General features: G+C 45.6%; 1 pseudogene; it reads right to left on the minus strand.

Annotated features, from left to right (window-relative positions):
• Positions 1-1051: 1051 nt before the first annotated feature.
• LOC144126311 (organic cation transporter protein-like) lies at positions 1052-21310 on the minus strand (annotated as a pseudogene).
• Positions 21311-21500: the final 190 nt, after the last annotated feature.

The following is a 21500-nucleotide window of genomic DNA, read 5'->3' on the forward strand; positions in this document are numbered from 1 at the left end:
CGATGCCGTGAATAACTCGACGCGCTGAGCGTCCACTGTCATGCTGTTGCCCCTGTGGCATCGGTAATAATGTGGGTAGGGGGACGACCCAACTGCAACAGCTAAAAAACAGTGGCTAAGGCAGCGACCAATCATAAGCCCTTCTAGCAGATGAAGACGTGCAAAAACATTTGTGAATCTCGACCAAGTTTTACCGTTTTGATCCCCAGTATATCTGAACGAAGTGCGATGCGCGACCGCAGCTGCAGGCACCAACGTGCCGACTACTGTTAGTAGGATTTAACGGGTGAAAAATAGCGTTTCGCACACTCTTTCGCATCACAGCTGCGCCACTTCCCCTCATCCGACCTCTCGCTTCATTTCCGCCGCGTTCATAATGCACCTTTTCAACATGCGTTCGCAGATCGTAGTTATAAGAATGCAATGAAGCGCTGCGTAGTACGCACATTTCCTCAAGGCTTTACACGAAGGCAAATTATACAGCAGCGGTCTTGCTATGTACTCGGGTGGAGGAAAAAAAGGCCTGTTGGAGCACATATTTTGAAAAGTAACCGATATACTAGGAGTTTTCATCGTGACTTGCACGTGAGAGAATTTTACGCGACCGTTTGCGGTTAAGGACACGTCATTCCATATCCAGCGTCCTGTATTCTCTAACGAAACCCGCACAGGACAATAGGCTTGACTAAAGCAAGCACTACATGAGTTGGGGGCAAAATGGATGAACTGCACCAACGTTCATCAACGGAGATCGACCCAGGACGCAGCATCAAGCATTAAAATGAATTTGCCGACCTGAGCTGAGACCACGTGTAGTTGTAATTCCTTTGCTTGTATCGCGCTTGCCTCACCAATGGTCATTGTTCCGTGGGTGGACATAGCACAGCGAAGCCGGTTTGAAAAAGGTGCACTGTACAGTGGCCGCGCCCGCAGAGGCCAGCGCACCACAACACACCCGCCGTGTGCGTGCGCTCTACAGCGGGGGGTGCCGGACTGCCGCGGAGTTGCGATGCCTGCGGTCGCGGCGCGGCGCGGCGGCGCCCTGACACCGTCAGTTGGAGCCGCCGCTCAGGCACTCGCACGCGTTGTTGCTGAAGTAGGACGTCTGCAACGAGTACGGCTTTTCGATGGGGTTGAGGGCCGGCGAGGGGAACATGCCGTCCGGCAGCGTCGCGGGAGGCTGCTCGCCACTCCCGGCTCCGATGAGCACGTCCTCGAGGCCGCTCAGGGACGTCTCGCTCTCCATCGAAATCTCCGAATTGAGGTACGTCGGATCGACGTGCGTTGGCCCGTAGTAGGAACCTTGCAAAAAAAGGCAGGAGCAGCATGAGCAAAAGCGTCAGGAAAAAGGACATGAAATGAGAGCTTGAGATGTGCTTGCCTTTTACTACTCTTTCACTAGTCCCATTACGAGAAAAGCTGGCGGCGCGTCCGTGTGGGCTCGCAAGTGACGGGAGCGCTGGGGGCAGTCACGCCCTCAGCGCCCCGAACGAGCCGTCTCAACGACGAGGCGGCACCTTACCATGATGAAGACAGAAGATGGAATAGCTCTTCGGCGTGCGTGGTAGCTACGCGAGTGCCTGCTTCGAGCCGCTTTCTGTGGCGCTTCGTGCCGTTCGTACCTCAGTGTGTTTTTTTTTGGCATGTTAAGATGCGAACGACCATTCTGCTGTAACCTTATCGCTGCGCTATTGAGAGCTAGACCGCATGCTCTTAGGCGCCGCTTGTTTTTATGTGCCCTACGAAAGCTTTTGTTGGTCAGGGATAAAGAGGTGTCTTTTATGGTGACTGTGTGTGTGTCACTCGTCGCGCGAGACCATGGCTCATGAACCCCGTACCCAGGAAAGGGAGGCCTTCAAATTCCCCCAGTTATTACTACGTGACAGCAGGAACGAGGGTAGTTTGAGCTCTAGCACTGCTCGTAGTTTAATTGGCACGTGGGGGTTTTGGCTGGAGGCCGCTAGCTGCCTGACAAGTTTTGTTTATTATTTTGACAGCAAATACATTTGCGTTAAAGAAAGCGCTATATTTTACCGCTACTGACCTTGTAGGGTTACCCATGAATCGGTGTGCACAAGTAGGCAACGTAAATGGCACCCAGCTAATACGTGGGGGGAACAAGTGTAAAGCAATGTCAGCGCTTTGAAAAAGAACAAAAAATGGTGTCCTGCCTAGGCACCACCCACCGCTCAGTTCAAGAAAAAAGAAAGTGGCCGGGTTTCAACGTAGTTAAACCGAGTAGACGTGCAAAAGCATGTGTTTAGCCTGGTTGGCGCATGGTTGTGCATTTCTGGCTCGTCGGCACAGCTGGCGACGATATTCCACTCCGGTTAAGCTCTGATAGAGGTTACTTTGATCTGATCTGATCTGTTCTCGCAGCAGATCGAAGTTGATGAAAACGACGATGTGCATTGCGCAGCGGAAGAGTGTGTTGAGTTCATCACAAGGCGCAGTGGGTTGCGGCGGTAGTATAGTGCTCTCGTGCAGGGGCCAGCGAAGCTGATTTGTTCGTAGGTTCGAAACCACGTTGTCGTAGTATTTTTCCTGTCCCCTCAAGTACAAGGACGCCACAAGATCCTTTTGTGGGTTTGGCCCCCTTAAGTAGTGCTTTCGCACTAAAACTGGAGGGGACACTTACAGAAAGTAATAAAGCGCATTTACAAAACAAACACCGAGGCCGAAGCAGTACACAGGACAAGCCATAACTCCCAGTCCCCCGGCACGAGTCCCTTTTGACGACAGAACGTTGTTGAAGAAAGCGCTTGTTGAAAAAGCTAATAGAGATACAAGTGGCGTTGGCTTTAGACGAAGAAGTGTCACACACAATAGAGCCTTTGAAACTATATACCCCGGTTACAAGTTTTGTTTAGCCATGTTTCCAATACTCACGGTGTAGGATACTTGTTCTCAAGGCAACGCATTCGTATTACTCATCGCTGCTTCGACATGCCGTGCAAGACACAATTCCTTCGAAAGAGATGGCCACCTTCATGAACAACCGTGCGCGACGACCCAGAAATAACCCGACTGGCACGAGCACTTGGGATCACAAGCGAAAACTTACAGTGAATTGCTGCAGTTATCTGCTCGCATGCTTTTGAGGAGTTTAATGCACAGGAGGCGACTCGGAAAACGTACAGGTTGGGACAGGCATCGCTTACCGTCGTGATGCGTACCGTAAGGTAGCAGTTGCAGCTGGTACGGAGATCCCACGGCAGACGACTCGAGAAGCCCTAGCCTCGAGAAGGGCGGTGCTGCGGAGAGAAGGACCGGTGCCGTTAGCAGAGCACTTTCCTAGCCGCTGTGCCATTGTACACTTGAGGCAACGCATTCGCTTACCAAAACATTACTCGTTTGCTTCGTGGGATCGCATAAAAGCTATAAAACCTCTTCCGTAATTGATGAACAGGGGGAATACAACTGTCGCGGCAATATTTCAGTTGCCCCCTATGCTCGGTAATGCGTGTTGAGTGTCCGAAGCGATCTTTACTCATCGTATTCTGGATAGGTGCTCAAATTTACTAAAATTTACTAGTAAGCACAAACTGCACAGCCACAGTCAGACGCCACTTCACTGCAAGGTAAAGGGCGGGAACATTGCACGGTACATACTTCAGAAAGGTACTAAGAGGAGACGAGAAAAACTCTTTCCAATAACTGCAAGTTGCAAAAACGCAAAGCAACAACCATAATTTCCTAAAAGCAACCACGTCATTTGATAGCATACACCGCATTGTTGTCAGGAATTTGGAACAGCTTCCATGCAGCTTAGGCCTCTTTACCTTGTAGCCTATGCTTCAAAGGACGAAGTCGTGCGTCTTGGCATCGTTAATCGCACAGAGAATTAACTAGGTTTATCCACCTAATTTATGTTAAAGGTGAATTTCTGCATACGTCAAACGCAGTCACGTCTCGATTCCTTGTTTGCTAGAGAAAAAAAAGCGCCATTATCATCATTACCCGCATTACGTCCAGTGCAGGGCTAAGGCATCTCCAATGTCTCTCCAACTAACCCTGTCCTATGCCAGCTGTGGCCACCGTATCCCAGCAATCTTCTTAATCTCTCCCGCCCACCAAACATTCTCATGCCCCCTGCTACGCTTGCCGTGTCTTGGAATTCACTCCATCCCCCTTAAGAACCAGTGGCTATCTCGACTTCGCAATACCGATCCATCCCGAGCCCATTTCTTCCTTTTAATTTCGACTAGGATGTCCTTAACCCGCTCTGTCTCTGCACAAAGCCTGGTAACTTTGCTTGCTTGTCTACAGAACATATACCAGCCGTCGCAAAACGACTGCCCTTCTTCAGGCAGGGAAGGACGAAAATGTTCCAATTGAAGAGAGGTTCCACTTCTTCCTTCCTTAGAGCATCAGCGCGCTCACGCTGCCTCTGTAATCTCGTCTCTATGTTTGGTTATCACATATAGAAAGGTGGCCAAACAACCAAATTGTGTAGACCGGCGCGTATGTCACTTAAACGCGTAGTTAGATGCTCATACATTGCGTTCCTTCCGTGCTGATGTGACGAGTGCTTACTTGCTTTTTGAGGCCAGGGCCATTCATTTTCCTAGTCCTGCATCACAGATCACCCCAAAAGGAGATATTTCAATTCTATCTATATTCATATCACTAAACTACAATGTACTCGCAAACTGACACAGGTATAGTGTTGCTTCCTCCCCAAGAATTGCTATCAGAAAAAGAGCACGCAGAAAATGTCGGAAGCTGTCGCCTTTGTGAAAACTATGACTGCAGGATTGAACGTCCCGAAGAGAGACATGGGTTATGAGGGCCGCCGTAGCGGAGGGCTCCGGATTTAGTTAGACAGCCATGAGTTCCTTAACATGCGCTAACATTGCTCAGTGGACGGGAGTTCTTGTATTTTGCATCAACGAACTGCAGCGCCCACACCCGCGAGCGAACCCGACACCTAGCGATCAGCAGCTGAACGCCAAAGCCAGAACCACTGCCACGAATCCTTCGTTATAAACAAACACAAAATGTTTCCTGGCCTTAAAGGCATAATGGACACACTTTATCCATTTTTGATTGATAGTGAAAATTACTTCTTTGGTTCCCAGTCCTTATGTTATCTTAGCACTGTATCAAAAAGCGCATTTATTGTTCAGAAATTTTTCTTTTTACCATTTCTCTGAAGGCGACTGAAGGTTGTGTTCTACGAGAAGGAAACAAAACACTGTGAACACCATTTCAAAATAATCTGAAGTGTATCCCAGAATATGCGGTCAGCGCCTAAAACAATTGTGCTACGCACTACAGTTTACTCTTGAAAAGGACCGGTGATTGCAAACCAGTGTATAGTTTTCTGCCGATTTCACGCTTGTACAAACGCTTCGATTTCAATCAAAGTTACATCTTTGTAGTTAGTAAGCGCATGGTAAGCTATCAGTGCAGGACAATTTGGATTTGTCCCACAATACATTCTGTTAGGCGAGTTGGTTTTTGACTTTGAATATAGCGCATTTCACGGCACACAAGAAGCCCTATAGAAGAAGACACACAACAGACAGAGCTCTGAAACTCAATACGTTTACAATTTGGCTTGATGCACTAAAAAGTTTTCAAGAAAGAGAAAGTCATAAGGCCAAAAGTGACATGCACGTTCTTCGAATAACGGAAAAACAGAAGTTGTCATTAAAAGGAAGGGCCACGCTGGCATAAAAGCATTGCCTGCAAAAGAAGCGCTATAGGCCGAACATAATAAGGGCCACATAAATGACAGAGATGAACCGACGCTTTCGTTGAACCGTTGTTGGATCCTTCATCTCTTTCTAGAACGGAAAAAACAGTAACCTGCAAGCTAAAGCAAGGAGGAGCCCTCATTGTTGATGTTGCTGAAGAGGATGAGCTCCTCGTTGCCAAATTCCTGGTACGTCACGTTTCCAGTGTCTTTGCCGCATAGGTTTAGCTCGAGCAGGCCCATCTACCGACACTGCTTGCGCTCTTCCATGGGTTGCCGGTGGCCGTCGTTTCAGAGCTCTATGGTATTTTTTCTGAAGGCCGGCTCAATGGCGTATTCATCATCATTTTCCTGGCATTTGAAGGCGATGCTGCGCAGCAGCATGTCCATGAAGTATTCGTTTCAAAGGAATGGGCAAAAAAATACTTTGTCTATTTCAGAGTGGTGTTGCCCAGACCTTTGCAGTAATTCACTTTCCAGCGCTGCAAGTCATCGTTCACCACTTTCCACTCTTCGAAGTTGGGCCGCCGCGGTGGCTGAGTGGTTATGTAGCTCGGCTGCCGGCCCGAAAGACGCGGGATCGTGCCCAGCCGCGGCGGTGGAATTTAGATGAAGGCGAAATTCTAGAACCTGTGTACTGTGCGATGTCAGTGCAATTTACAGAGCCCCAGGTGATAGAAATTTCCGGGACCTTTCACCACAGCATCCCTCACAATCTGAGTCGCTTTGCGACGTTAAACCTTCATAAACCAAACCAAACACTCTTCGTTGTGGGGGAATGAGTGAAAAAAATAGCATTGAAAGCCAGTTGTGGTGGACGAAGTTGATCCGGAGTGCCTTGACAGGCGAGCCGTCCTGGTCTCGTCCTTCATCTACGCCTATGGACTCGTACTTTTTCACGTAATGCGAAAAGTGAAAGGAACGAAAACTCAGTCTTCTTACGAAATACCCCCCTCCTACTCTTTCAAAACAGGATGCGCACGTGCTTATTTCTGTCGCTGGCCTTTCCATTGCCAGGTTTCTAGAAACCTATGCATCAGTGCAAAATGAAGCATTAGGTACAAGTGCTTCCATGGCCAGCATTCTGGTTCATGCGCCGCTAGTTCACAAATCCGCCACCACGTTCCGCATGAAGTTGAGCACCTCCTCCTTCTCTTACATTCTCTTTTCCTGGTTTGGGAGGGAGACACCGATAAGCTTCGCGCATTGTCCATTTTGTGTGTCCATCCCTCACGCCCAGATTCTCGAGGGGCCCCTTTGCGTTTCTGTTTTTTTTTTCTTTTTTCACCCAGAGTCTTCAAAGAGGGCAGACTGTGTGGCTCCCATACTCATTTCCTTCGCTGGGGTGCAAGAAAAAGAAAGGTCCGTTCGATTCGCCTGCACTCCCGGCACCAGTTCTGTAAAGTTCCGCAGCGGTGCCGTGGCGGTGCCGCGAGCGTGCAGCGCCAGTTCCAGCAGTTCAAGTGCTACCTACTTCCAAAACGAATGGTTGAGTGCAGGCCTGGTCGTCTGCTAGCCTTTCCGTCGCTCCCAAATTGCATCCAGCAGCGTGGCGCCCAAATCAACGCCCGCCAACATCCCGAACCGTGTGAAGAATTTTCAAACAGCACGTCGCCGCGAAGTGTTGCCAGGAATCAACCTCAATGCAGCCTTGCGGCAGCTAAGCGAAACGCACGTGTGTTCATTTACTGAACAGGACCAAGGTGTGCGCGCGCCGACTTGCATGATAAGCGGTTGTTGCAACAACGTGTATCATGCGCTGCATGCACGTGTTTGCTTTTTAGTTAACATAACCGGCTTCGAGTACTAATGAAGCTTTTTGGTAGAAAGGAAAGAGGCCGGTTACGGGTCCGTCGAGACCATGATGGTCGTGGGATGCAAGGTGCAGGCGAGGGCCGCCGTCCCCAGCTCCGTCGCCGCCTTCTCGGGTAGCCACTCACGTTCCATGAGAGTCGGCGGGCCCATGTGAGGCACTGTTATCATCGACGAGTGAAATAATTTGAGTATATCCGCCGTTTATCTCAAAGCACAAGCCATCGCCTGCTTTCATGGTGACTGCAGCTGCAGCGTTTCGGCACTGACCATTGAGGAGGTGCACAGTGTTCCTGAACTTTCCTGAACTAGACCTGCACAACGTCTGCACTTTTTTAAGCGAATGGCGTCGTGCAGACTGCGCCATCTTTCACCGATGCAACGAATGGCGAAGTGCAGCACCGTGAGAACCAGTTCACGTAGTGCAGGCGAATCGAACGGACCTATAAAGTCGGATCGCAGCTAACGCGGCGTACACGTGCCGCCTTCGTGCGACGTTCAGTGGTCATCTGTCAAAAATGATGCCGCCACCGTCTGGAAGACGTTGAATTAACGAGTGTTAGCTGTGGGGTTTACTAAAATTGATATGAATGAGATTAAAGTGAGGTACAGCAATAGAAATATGAATCTGACATCTTGCATTTATAAGTGACGTTACCAACCAATCACCAATTCGATATACGCATGACGTTACTAGTCAATAATCAAATGGGCTGGAATATCGATTTACTAAGGAGGCTGCCGTCTTGAATTCTTCGCACTTAGAAAATTGCACACCGAAGGGAGGTGGTACTAGACCCCAAGAAATCGAGAAACGTGATGAGTAAGAGCTAATGCTCTTAAAAGCACCGCGTTGAAGAGCGTCACCGGGTACTCGGACGAGGCTCCGATACTGAAGCTCTCGTACGGGTCGCCGCCCACGACAGCTGATGACACGGTCATGTGGTAACACGTCAAGTTTTAGACTATCGTGTCGGTGGACAGCCGGAAATCACTAAGCACATTCTACCCAGCCGGAAGGCAGGCACAGCGTTCTTTATATAGACGCTTTCCTATTAAAAGCGGACCTGAAGCAATAGGTATTAAAGTTAGTAACAAGGGTACAGCATGACGACCTCCAATACAAAATTCCACAGGACTCAGAGATAGGAAACAGGAACAACAGGTCAGGAAGGGACCAGCAAGCATCCTACTTCGAGAATTTTAAGCCCTTTCCGTCTCCATTCTTGCCCTGAGCGGACGCATGTCATTCTTTTTTTATTAAATTCATTATTTAATTTATTGCCTCCTAGGCCATCTCTCTCCTTCCGGTGTAGCTAAAATTCCAAGAAGCACTCTTTGGAACCAGAAAAGCACCCACTTATTCGCAAATGCTGCTGCTTTTTGTAGACGCTCGCAAGTCGTGATTTTACAGTCTCTCATTTTGTTGCCCTCTTTCTTTCCTTTTACTCTTCGTTTTTCCCCTCTCCATGTGTAGGGTAGCCTTCTGGGCATCGCCTGATTAAGCTCTCTACCTTTCCGTCTTCTGTTTCTCTCTCTTCATTTTCTCGTGCAAGACATTGGCCTGTTGGGCGGGGAAAAAAGTGTTGACTTCATGCTCAGCGGGTAAGCGGTTGTGCGGTAGTTTAACGCGATATTGCACAAATAGTTCTATGTGCGCCTTAAAGGCCGCAGATATATGTGTGTGGATGGCAGAGAAAATAAGCCTCAAGATTAAGTTACTTTTCTTCGTTCTGTTTCAGAGATCACCTTTACGGCAAAAAAACAATTCCGTGTGAACTGCGCGCACGTACCGACATGCGGAAATCTAAGGGAAGGATTCTGCTAAGGCGAACACTGCATATAGGCAGCAGTCAGCTTCTTCATTAGCCCATCTGGCTATTAAAAACCTCTCGCCTTATAATTATGTCGACAGAACATATACTTGCCGACTGAATGCAGATTTACTGCTCACACACTGATGTCCTACTAGACTTGGAGCGCTGGAGACCACAATGTGTGAGCCCGTTCTACTATTACATGGTTACTACATTACCGAGCATGTACTGGCGAAGTTAGAGCGTCCAGACACAAATCGCTAAGTGACACTTGTTAACAGTCCTGAGCACACAAGGAAAGCACGCTTTTGGAAGACGTAGATGCAGGGTTTCACTGTATCCACCGTAACACATTCCTAAATTAAAAGTTTTAAGAAAAAAGAACGGCCCTCTGGACGTTTATCTCTGAGCGCAAGGAGAAAACTCACGGCTGGAAGCTGAAAAGACCCGTCAATGCGGCCCACGCTTTAGTAAAGAAGGGGTCAGCGACACTTTCTCTGTGCACGTCTTGAGCCTGAAAAACAATTTCAGCAAAAAGAGAAAAATTGAGCGCTTTATCCTGCGCATCACGCCCATCGAGTTCCACTTCGCCCTTCTGCAACAGCCATATGGCGGAGGTGAAGAGATAAAACTCCAGTCATATGCATTTTTTTAATATTCTCCTTCCCGTTCGTCATATATGGTCGCATCCAGGGCGGAAAATTCGGGGTATCTGGACATTCACGTGCGGACATTTATACAGGAACTACCGGCACCACTGAAAGGCAAATAAACAACCGCTTTGTACCGACTTACGCTCTAGATTATCAACATTCGAGTGTTTCACAGGGGTGGCCCTCCACGTCTTTGAATACAAGTTCTAGAAACATCTATACTGACACCGTCGGAACGTATAGGTCCAGTACGATACGTCAAGTCGAAGGTTTAAGAGCAGAATCTATCCCGATTGCCACCACACCGGGCACTGCCTTAGCACAAGCAAGCAGCCGGCTCCAATCAGCTCTTGCATACTGACTTCAGTGACGCACGTTCTTTTGTATGCCATAGATGTTCATCATCTGGGCATGTTTATCATATGTAAAACATATACAGCCCAAGAGGTTTGCTTCTAAGTTCTGCACTGAATTAGCATCAGTGAGATGAGGACTACAGACCTCCTATGTTCCCTAAAGCTTAAAAGCTGGTGATGTGAAGCGCACCAAGTTGAATAATCCCATAACAAGCACTGTGGCCTGCACGTGTTTGGCGAAGAACATACCTTTCATGGGGAGCCAAAACAACTTAAATATCAAGAGAAATCACACTGCATGCACATCCCGTATTTGCTAAGTATAGCTGGATCATTGGGACATGCCCATGGTTTTTTTTGAATTATTGTTATCATCGCTATAAGAAACTCTATTTAAAGACAGTGAAATAATCAAATATTATATCATAACAATTATTCACAAGGGTTCAGTGGATCGCACTCACCGCAGCTTTCCTCTACTTTGCCTCTACAACGATCTCGTCAACAAGGTGCACCTGACAGCGGCTGTTGTTTGCAAACTTGGTGATAACTTTTTTGGCCTCCTGAAACCAGCCTGTGGTGATCAGCCATCTGAAAGACTCTGGCAAAATCTGGGCAGAAGGATTAACACACAGTTCCCGCCACGTTCGCGCTCTTGCCAGTTGCTTACAGTACTGAGTGATGACTATTGCAATGCCTATTACGCGTGTAGCACAAATTCGACAATATGATGCGCCTTAGTACTGTTCCAAATGGAACTCAGTAGGGAATAGGCTTGGGAAGGTTGGCTATTCATTACAACTCGGGAAGCATAGCGCGGGAAGAACGAAAGACGGTTGCAAGATGGGACAAGCGCTAAATTTCAACACCACTTAGCGCTTGTCCCGTCTCGGTTATCGTCCTTCGTTCTTCCCGCACTACGCTTCCAGAGTTCAAATGGAAGCAATGTTAATTGTGCAGGGTGTGCCAAATAACTTGTGCTTGAAGCAAAATTTAAACAAATGCGGGCAGAGACCCAGTGCAGCGGCACTTCTCACGGTCCGTACTACAGTGTCAGTTTGACAACTAGTTTTGTGTAGCACCTTCGTGCGGCTACAATTACCACATAATTGTACTTTGTGTTTCTGCTTGCTGCTATATATTCTTATACCCTTTCTTATTGTGTATGGCTGACGTACGGAGTTTTATTTATGCGATATGATTGGATTATGATTGTTTACTACTGGGAGTTCTTTTTTCATTCAGAATGCTAGAATTACTGGCTTCTTTCTCTCTGAAGTGTGGCAGTTGTCTTTTGTCTTGGATTATGTCTTCAGTTCTATAGTTTTTTCTTACTTTCTGCTAAAACAGCATGCCGCATTACAATCAGGCACCAACCTCTCGTTTCATGTCCATGCCAATAAAAAAAGAGCGCGCAATACCGTAGCACACCGCGTTATTAATTTAATAAGTTCACATCTCTCAAGATACTATAGAAGCACGCACAAATTTGGATGGAACGTTATAAAACTTGCTAGCACAAATGGCGAAATTTTCGTCTTTACTAGAAAATGAAAGGAAAAGAAGGTAGAAATCTATGAAATAAAAACCAGGAATCTACCAGCGTTTCTAAAACAGAGGGAATGATACACTCCATACGGGTCGATAGAGACAGAGATCTGAGCAAACGCAGGGTTCTTATTCGGGATGTGCCAGATTGCGACGGAAACTTTTGATGTGCTCTCAGCGAGATGTTCTAAAATTTGCCGAACAAGTCAATAACTTCCTAGTAGGGCAAAGAAAGGTGTATTTCAAAGCGCGCCTTCGCTGAGCACTTAAAGCAGTTCGGAATATATGTGTACATTTTACTGTGAGTGCAATATGCGCAACTGGCCTCTATTTTAACTTGATTAGGTGTTTTCTAGCGAAACGACGCTCGACATTTATGCAGTTTCAAATGTGCCACAATTGTCAGAGTATCGGCTGATAACCCTAATTGGCACCGAGGGCAGTTCTCAAATGCTGCAGTGAGAGTCAGTAGGTGATGAAGATTTTCTGGCTTAATAAGGATGCCGTTTAATGCCCTTAAATTTGGGTGTGAATAGTTTGAATTTAGGTGCCCGAGCTAACGCGAATGTAAACTCTAGAGGTGGTATCTTCTGTTTCATTCGGTTACGTATTCGCAATTTGGAAGACTCTTATTTATCGAATAGTATTCGCTGAATTTCGTTGTTGAGGAACTTTGGCTGCCTTGTCTTTCGCCTTTTCATTTCACAAAATATTACATGCTGAGTTCCATCACAATAATTGGCTGTACTCAGCAACGTCGACCAAGTTATGATTATGCAATATACCACTGAAAAATTTCTGAAAGTTAGGCGTTCTGAATGTACTACAAAAGGTTAAGTTGCTGGGCTAGCTTCCTCTTAGATATCATGGCATAAGCACACCTTGCAGAAGCAGACGAGTAGTGTCTCATTTTACATTCACTGTCCTCGTCTGCAAGATCTACTTATCCCATGAAATATTAAATAATTTTTTAACACGCACTAAAGGTAAAAGAATGCAACCCCCATGTGATTCTTTACCTCAGTATTACAAACTTGCGAATGCTTTAGTCTATGTCAGAGACTGTGGGTGTCGCGAGATACGTAGACACACTGCAATGCGGGCAAGTGAAGAGACACTCCTATCATTTGGAACTTCATAAACGTACTTGGCACTTGGGAAAACCGACCTGTTTTTATGTGGCCGATTTCGTTCATCTCGTATACAAATCTCTGCGCTAGTCTCATTGTTTCTCTTTCCTGCACGTTAAGCACAGACAACAGAAATTGCACTGCACGGGAGTGAACAGTGATCTCTAGCGCATTCCCTAACAAATGCACGATATGTTTCAAAGCCCTGAGTTAGATTTGCGCCCCGGGAAAACAGAAAGTACTCCATAACTTTCGAGACGGAAATCTGCTCGCATTGCAAAACTTAGCAACCAGTATTGTATGAGGCTAAACTCTTCCACGTACCGGACTGGACGTATTACGCATGGAGTGCGCTATAGGACCGTTCACTTTCACAAAAGATGTTCGGTATTTACTTTGCCCATCGCCGTGAGGTACATACTCTACCTTGTTTTTGTAGCCGTCACCGCATCTTTCATCGCCTTCTTATTCACTTACTCATGGGGCCATCCTGAGATCTCAACTGGGGAAGAACAACTTTTCCGAATTTTTTTTCAAGATTGCTTTATTATTACGCCCTTCCTTCAGTCAGCGGACGATCTTGTTTATCCTTGAGGCGTACATTTCTTATAGTGGACTACATTTGGTTATGTGGCAGTAAGCTTAAGAACAAGCAAAACATGAGCGATGCGATGACATGTTTTATGGCCTCCAGGCCTGGCACCTCCGTCCCTCGTATATTCCCGCTTCGTTGCCGTGCATTCCGTAGTAATATTCTGTCGGTTGGTCTTATGTTACCCAAACTACTACTGGCCTTTACTCTAACATTACGTCTTATTTTATGTTGGTCCTCTGACAGTGGTGTCAACCCCAACGGCCTACGTCATCGTGAACCCACGACCGATGAGAGCCAAGCAAAATAAAGTAAAAGCAAACAAGACTTGCAAAGTGCGACACCGGAGAAACCTGCTCTAGAAAAGAAGACAGTTTCCCCACTCAAGGCATGGAAAAGTGAATAGATATATTCTGTGCAAACTCCTACCAGCTGAGCGACAACAGCGGAGCGAGCGGCAAAGCAGCGTAGAGCTGCGTGGCGCGCCTCTCACTGGTCAGGTAGTGGAGCCACGGAAGCAGGAGCATGCACGACGTCCAACCCATGTCTGCTGTCATGGTTGGCATGTGCCGGTATTGAGGGGACACCGTCTTCATCTCTGGCGGCACCGGGAGAGATGGTAGAGGACATTCAGTCATTTCTGTGCCTTTTTAACGCCGTAGCTTTAGAGGCCTAGTGTCGCAGAAAAACCGCTTTCTGTGTCGACCGGCGATGCGTCCGAAAAAGACCTAATCGATTGAGTTCTGACAACGCAAGCACATGACATCGCGCAACTAATTCAAACACCACAGTGCGATCGCACTCATCTTCCGTATGTACACTATGTGGTGAAATAGCCACTTAAGATCAGATGTTGTGGAACTGTAAAGAGGAGCCGCTATCGGAATCTCTAAAGCAATTACCAGCTCTCGAGCAATGGGAGGCCGTGTTGGTAAGCTCACACCTGGGCTTTCAAACCCGGGCCATTGAATGGGCTACTCAGATCGCTGTCAGCCTTGTCCTGATAGCAGCCTAGCATGGATCATCTGCATTTGCATTTTCTGACAAAATAATTGTTGCGCAATGAAATCCCACTACTGCTATATTTATGCTGCTCTGTCAACACGCGGAACCAGAACCGTGAAAGACAAATTGGCGCTAGCGTGTTGAATTGCTGCAAAGTAATATAGTTGGGGTCAAAGCAACTTGGGGTGAACAAGGTGGGATTCGAGCCCATGATTATTGGATTGCGAGACGGTCGCTGGGCCATAAACGTCAGGTTGTTTAAGTGAGATGGGGGTGAAACTGGTGAAAGCGCTATGGTCCTTGTTTTGTTTTGCTGCCTTGAGGACATGTACTGATGCGTGCATAGATAATTATGATTATTATACCTAGTGATTAGGTAACTGAACCAGATTATTTCGATTTCATACATGCTTCATTGTACTCGAGTTGTTTTATGCGTGTGTTTGCGTGATATATCAATATCTTAGGTGTGATTCGAGTATCACTAATCGGGGAAAGATGTATAAATCAGCCGCAGGGCCACCCAGTGTGACGCCACGTGGTCAAGCGACATGCTAAATGGCTCCAGCGAAACGCTAAAAAACCAATGTGCTGTGCGCTGTTATTGCGTGTTAATGAACTCCGAAAGGTCTAAATACTGCGAAAAAAAAATCAGTAATTATGTAACGTAGAATGGAGACGCCGAAGTCTAAACTTCATAAAAAACGTTCATATTATCGAACTTTGTCGCCGTTTTTTCTTGAACTTAGCTTCTAGCAGAGTACAGATGCTGATAATTTTTCCCAAAGGACGCATGGTTAAAGGTTAACTTCAGATTATTATAACTAAGTGTATTATTAAAACGCAGAAAACATCTCCTTTGTCAAGTAGTGACGTTTACATTATCATCCACGTGGGGTCTTCTAAAGAGGCTGGATTTAAAAGAATAGAATGCATATATTCTGGCCCGGTAGGCTGAAAATATTAACAAGAACAGAGAACTTTATGTCTGCCAAGAAAATCAGGTGGTCTATTACTGCGCTCTGTTTCTTGGCGGGTTTTGCTTTTATTTTCTCCGTCCATTTTGTTCATTTCGTACGCGTCCAGCCTTCGTTACTCAGCCTGTGTTTTGGCTCTGCCTGCTAGAGATACTCCCTCAAAGCTGCTGCTTTATAGAGAGAATAGCTGCTGCTTATAGAAAGAATAGGAAGCACTAGAAAGAATAGGCAGCAGAGCATAAATAAGAAAGAACGCAGCATACAGCGCTATTCATTGCATTGTGCTCTCCGTAGTAAGGGAAGATGAAAGGAAAAATTTTCCCCAGGGCTCCCCTTCTCTTTGAGCACCCAGTGAACGTATCAAAGAAAAGACTAAATTTTTAGGGCCGGTTTCAGTATCTTGATCTTGAGCTCCGACGTAACGCGGAAGCAGACCAAGGAATAAGAAGCACAATGAGAGGAACCAGCCTATCTTCATCTGTGCGTTATCGACATATTCATTCGTTTGCGTGTTCTAGTTGATCACGTCAACAAAACTAAGGAAAAGCTTTTTTTTTCAATTCATTTTCTCTGGAAGCGGCAGCAATGGCGATTTTTATTTCGTTGTATAGCTGATAACGCTGCACAAAAGAGAGAGAGTGCGAGCAGTGGGACCTGGGAACCCTTCATTGCTGCTCCCAGTGACTCGCCCATATTTTGTAAATTGGCGTAGGCCTTTTACGGTGAGAGCAGTTCTTGGGTATCCCACCCTGAGTCATCGTGCGAGTAAAGCCCGTTGTAGTCCCTGGCCCCGCCCAAATTAGATCGGCGTTCAGCTAAAGTCAAGCAGACAAAAAAGAGAGAGAAGACAATAAAAAAGACAAAAAAAAATGAAGAAGTGAGACGCGCCGAAGAAGAGAGTAAAAAGAGAACAAGAATGAGGAGAAAATGCAGGGATGTCGTCGGTGAGAGGCAAATCGAATGAAAACTAGAACTATTGGCTAAAGAAGGTGCGGGCTCGTTAAAACTTGAGGGCTCTTGCCGAGCGTTCCCATTAGGCCGTAGCCTAGTTTAAGTAGAGTTCTTTTTTCTTCTCTATACTGATTACAGGTTGCTTCAAAAAACTCACAGGCCATAGTGACTGCTTTCGAGCAGTGTAGAGCGACATGCGTTTGCTATGTGTATGAGATGTATTTTATATGATTGGTAGTGCTTTTGCCATTTTTTGCTCAATATTAAACGTTTGCTTTCTGTACAAGGTGTGTTGTAAATGCTTGTTAGTTTTGTGTGAAATTGCTTGTTGTCTGCTCTTATTATTTGATAGGACAGGAGCCCCTGTTAGGTTCGCCTTTAGCTCCTGGTATATTGCGCGTTTGTTACCTGTAAAACAAAGCAATACATAAACTTCAAACTTCAAAAAAGTAGAAATCTCAGTAGATGGTGGTTTAAATAATATTCTCACCGCTTGGAACATTGGTAGCGTAACAAACGTATTCAGTGCCGAGACATACTGCTCAAAAGCAGGCCCTGTGGATTCGGAACTTCAGACGCACGCTGGACCTAACAGACATCTGCAGATTGGCTGGTCACATGCTGGTCTCTGTCTGAAAGTGTAAAATACCTCGGTGAATCCGGATATTCCCAGGGCCAAGAGGATGCGCGATGCATGGCACATGGCGGCCAGAGTAGAGAAGGCGGTCATGGCACTCGCGCGGACCGACAAGAGGAGGCCAACCATCATCGTCCGCTTGCGGCCTAACCTGCGTGAAATGTTTGGTCATGGCACTTTGAAAAAGATACAGGGACTCTTAGGAATGGCATGTTACGCCATTCTGAAGAGTCTAGAAGAAAAACTTGACGCGTTCCTGCATTATGCGTACAATAAAATTGATGCACTACGCTCACACATGAACCACCTCCCCTTTGTGATGTTTGTTGGCACTCGGTATTTGTCAAAAACATTCCTCACTAACACTAACTCACTAACTGAAATTCATGTTTAAGGGGGGTAACGACTTTTATTAAAATTTGTTTGTTTCTTAATGCTAGAATTTATAACATGTCTACTCACAAAATTTCAGCGTTATTTGTTCCGAAAACTGTTTTCTGGTATGTACCTTTCATGAATATCTTGTGAAATGGCAGCATAGTTAAAAAAGTGCTGACAAGGCTGGTTTAACACGCACTGCGTTCCTGCAGGCGCCAAGACATTCATAGACTCTTAATTTTCGCAAAGTGCAAGATTTCGTTTTTAATTTTTATTTTTAGGTGTCCGTCAGTTGACTCATGCAGATTGAGAAAAAACATTATGCATGGAAGTATACAGGAAGCTCGTAAATTTGAAACACGAGACAATTTTGGCGTGCACCGGGGTCTCAGGAGTGCGACAAAACAAATGAGGTTAAAATAAATAAAACAGTAGTCAAGAAGTCTACCCCGCAAGGTATCTAGTAAGAAAACAGGAACTGAAAAAAAAACCATTGATTGAGCGTGTCCCAGCAATGCACAGCCGCCGGAGTTCACGAATCTTTTTTTACTACTTCTCTGTTTATTTCAGGGATAAATCTTCCCTACACCACAAAAAGAAAAACGAGGCATACAAGAGGTACAGAAATTTTCACTAAGTGACTTTTTTGCCATTTTTAGGGAATTTGGAAGCACCATCCTCCCATAACCATAGCACTCCTTGCTGCTTGTGAGCACCGCATGGAGTACAATAATTATACTCGGTTCAAAATGTTTTATATGTTGCGGATTTAACAGGAAATCAGATTTACCCTACTAACTAACTGATTTAACAATATATCTTTTAATTGTGCTCCTTTGCCAACTTCCCTTTTCAATACGAGACGGAACAAAATATGAGGATTAAGTTATGGAACAGCATAGTTATGACTGAGAAGCATAGCTTTTTCTTTCGTAACTACATTTCCTTTATAATATTCAAAAGCCATATTGTACTTTAGCAGAGCAATAACCCGAAAATTTCAACTTCGTGTAAACTGGTTTTTACCGTTCATATTAAAACAGGAGTACGATTAGCTTGAAGTAATAGACACCGAAGGTATTTTGCGACTAAAGTTCACACAGGAGTTTGAATCGAAGGTGGCATGCCTAAGTTGAAAATTAAAAAATGATTAAATATCAACCGCAGTTGACGCCATGTTTTATGCGTTATTAATTCAGAGATCCTGAACGTTCCTTCTTTGGAAGGCCATCTGAGCTTCCCTCTACAACTCTTCCGCTGCTCCTTAGGGTATATATATATATATATATATATATATATATATATATATATATATATATATATATATATATATATATATATATTTATGAAGGGAGCCAACAGTCACCGAAACCAAGGTGCATAGGGGAACGTTAATTTTTTTTTTTTAATGTGTTATGCTTATCAGTAGGATAATAATTCTTAGATTAATAAATTGCTTAAAGAAAATTACTTATAAAGCAGCAGAAAAAACAACCATGCCGCCGGTGGGATCCGAACCCACGACCTCCGAATATCGCGTCCGGTGCTCTTACCAACTGAGCTACGGCGACGGCTGTCCAATCTGCTGCTCTCGTGGGTATTTATGTTTACTGGGTGTAAGCGAGCCTTGAGAGTGTTCACCAGCAGCAGCAGATTGGACAGCCGTCGCCGTAGCTCAGTTGGTAAGAGCACCGGACGCGATATTCGGAGGTCGTGGGTTCGGATCCCACTGGCGGCATGGTTGTTTTTTCTGCTGCTTTATAAGTAATTTTCTTTAAGCAATTTATTAATCTAAGAATTATTATCCTACTGATAAGCATAACACATTAAAAAAAAAAAAATTAACGTTCCCCTATGCACCTTGGTTTCGGTGACTGTTGGCTCCCTTCATAAATTTGTCAAACGGGCCCCTCATTTCCTTTAACTTGTCTGCTGATAGCTTAACGAGGGTCTCGGTTCTGGCAGTCTTAGTGCCAAAGGTAGCATAAGAGGGCTCTCGCACAGTTTCCGCCCTCGCCGTTAGATGACGTTCTACGTCACGCTCGCGGTATTACAGGACGTGCTACGTCCGCCGCTATGGTCGAGGGTGGCGCTGGTGAACACTCTCAAGGCTCGCTTACACCCAGTAAACATAAATACCCACGAGAGCAGCAGATTGGACAGCCGTCGCCGTAGCTCAGTTGGTAAGAGCACCGGACGCGATATTCGGAGGTCGTGGGTTCGGATCCCACCGGCGGCATGGTTGTTTTTTCTGCTGCTTTATAAGTAATTTTCTTTAAGCAATTTATTAATCTAAGAATTATTATCCTACTGATAAGCATAACACATTAAAAAAAAAAAATTAACGTTCCCCTATGCACCTTGGTTTCGGTGACTGTTGGCTCCCTTCATAAATTTGTCAAACGGGCCCCTCATTTCCTTTAACTTGTCTGCTGATAGCTTAACGAGGGTCTCGGTTCTGGCAGTCTTAGTGCCAAAGGTAGCATAAGAGGGCTCTCGCACAGTTTCCGCCCTCGCCGTTAGATGACGTTCTACGTCACGCTCGCGGTATTACAGGACGTGCTACGTCCGCCGCTATGGTCGAGGGTGGCGCTGGTGAACACTCTCAAGGCTCGCTTACACCCAGTAAACATAAATACCCACGAGAGCAGCAGATTGGACAGCCGTCGCCGTAGCTCAGTTGGTAAGAGCACCGGACGCGATATTCGGAGGTCGTGGGTTCGGATCCCACCGGCGGCATGGTTGTTTTTTCTGCTGCTTTATAAGTAATTTTTTTTAAGCAATTTATTAATCTAAGAATTATTATCCTACTGATAAGCATAACACATTAAAAAAAAAATTAACGTTCCCCTATGCACCTTGGTTTCGGTGACTGTTGGCTCCCTTCATAAATTTGTCAAACGGGCCCCTCATTTCCTTTAACTTGTCTGCTGATATATATATATATATATATATATATATATATATATATATATATATATATATATATATATATATATATATATATATATATATATAAACAAAAGAATGATCGAATCAAACAGAGTGAACATAAAAAGTGGTGTCATGTACTCATCAGTCCAAAAATTGGGATAAGGCCAGCGTTCCGATGACCATCCCAGGCAGATGGATACTTTGGAGCAAACAAATCATCTACCTGCTCCCGCATACCATGTTCCACTCAGAAGAATAGGATCATCAAAACGATAGTCGGAGGAACCATGCTAACACGTAAAAGACCAATAAATTTTTAGCGTAGATAGAGATACGTCCCCTGCAAATTCATAGAAAGCATATGGTGAGTAAGAAAATCATTGGGATATACAAGAATTGGCTGAGATGCATTCTTGCTTTAAGAAACATTACCTGGAAGTATATGGAGGCTGCACACCTCTGCTGTAACAGTTTTGCTGTAAATGCTGCGGTCGTAGACCCAGCCGTGCAGGGTTTCGAAACGGTGACGTTGATCTGTAGGCCGTTTTCAATGATGTCAGGTTGAAAATAATCTACCGTGTCATTGCCTGCAATGCTGAGGCTACAGTTCACCCACAGGTGGCTCGTGGGTGAAGAATCCCAGTTGGAGGCCGTCTCCAGGTCGTCAGCGCAGTGGAAATTGATGGCTGACGGTGCAGCGAATACGGGCATCATCAAGTGCCACTTTGCAGGCAAGCCTCTTAAGAGGCCAAACACGAAAATGACGGCATGAGTAGATGACAACTTATCCAGCACAGCATCCACGTTAGTCAAAGCCATGTCCCACACTCTTTAAAGAAATCAAGTGGGGGAATACGACTTGCCTTTAGCTGTCACAAGAAAAGTGCTGGGTTGAATGCTTCAGAAAGCACTAAATTAAAGAGCCTTAAGAAGCCCGACACTCTTAGTAACGTCCTTGTCAAGGTCACTCATTTAAGTGGCATATCTCAGCGGGCTCTTTAAAGCCCAG

This window comes from Amblyomma americanum, chromosome 1, assembly GCF_052857255.1.
Source record: "Amblyomma americanum isolate KBUSLIRL-KWMA chromosome 1, ASM5285725v1, whole genome shotgun sequence".
Taxonomy (NCBI): domain Eukaryota; kingdom Metazoa; phylum Arthropoda; class Arachnida; order Ixodida; family Ixodidae; genus Amblyomma; species Amblyomma americanum.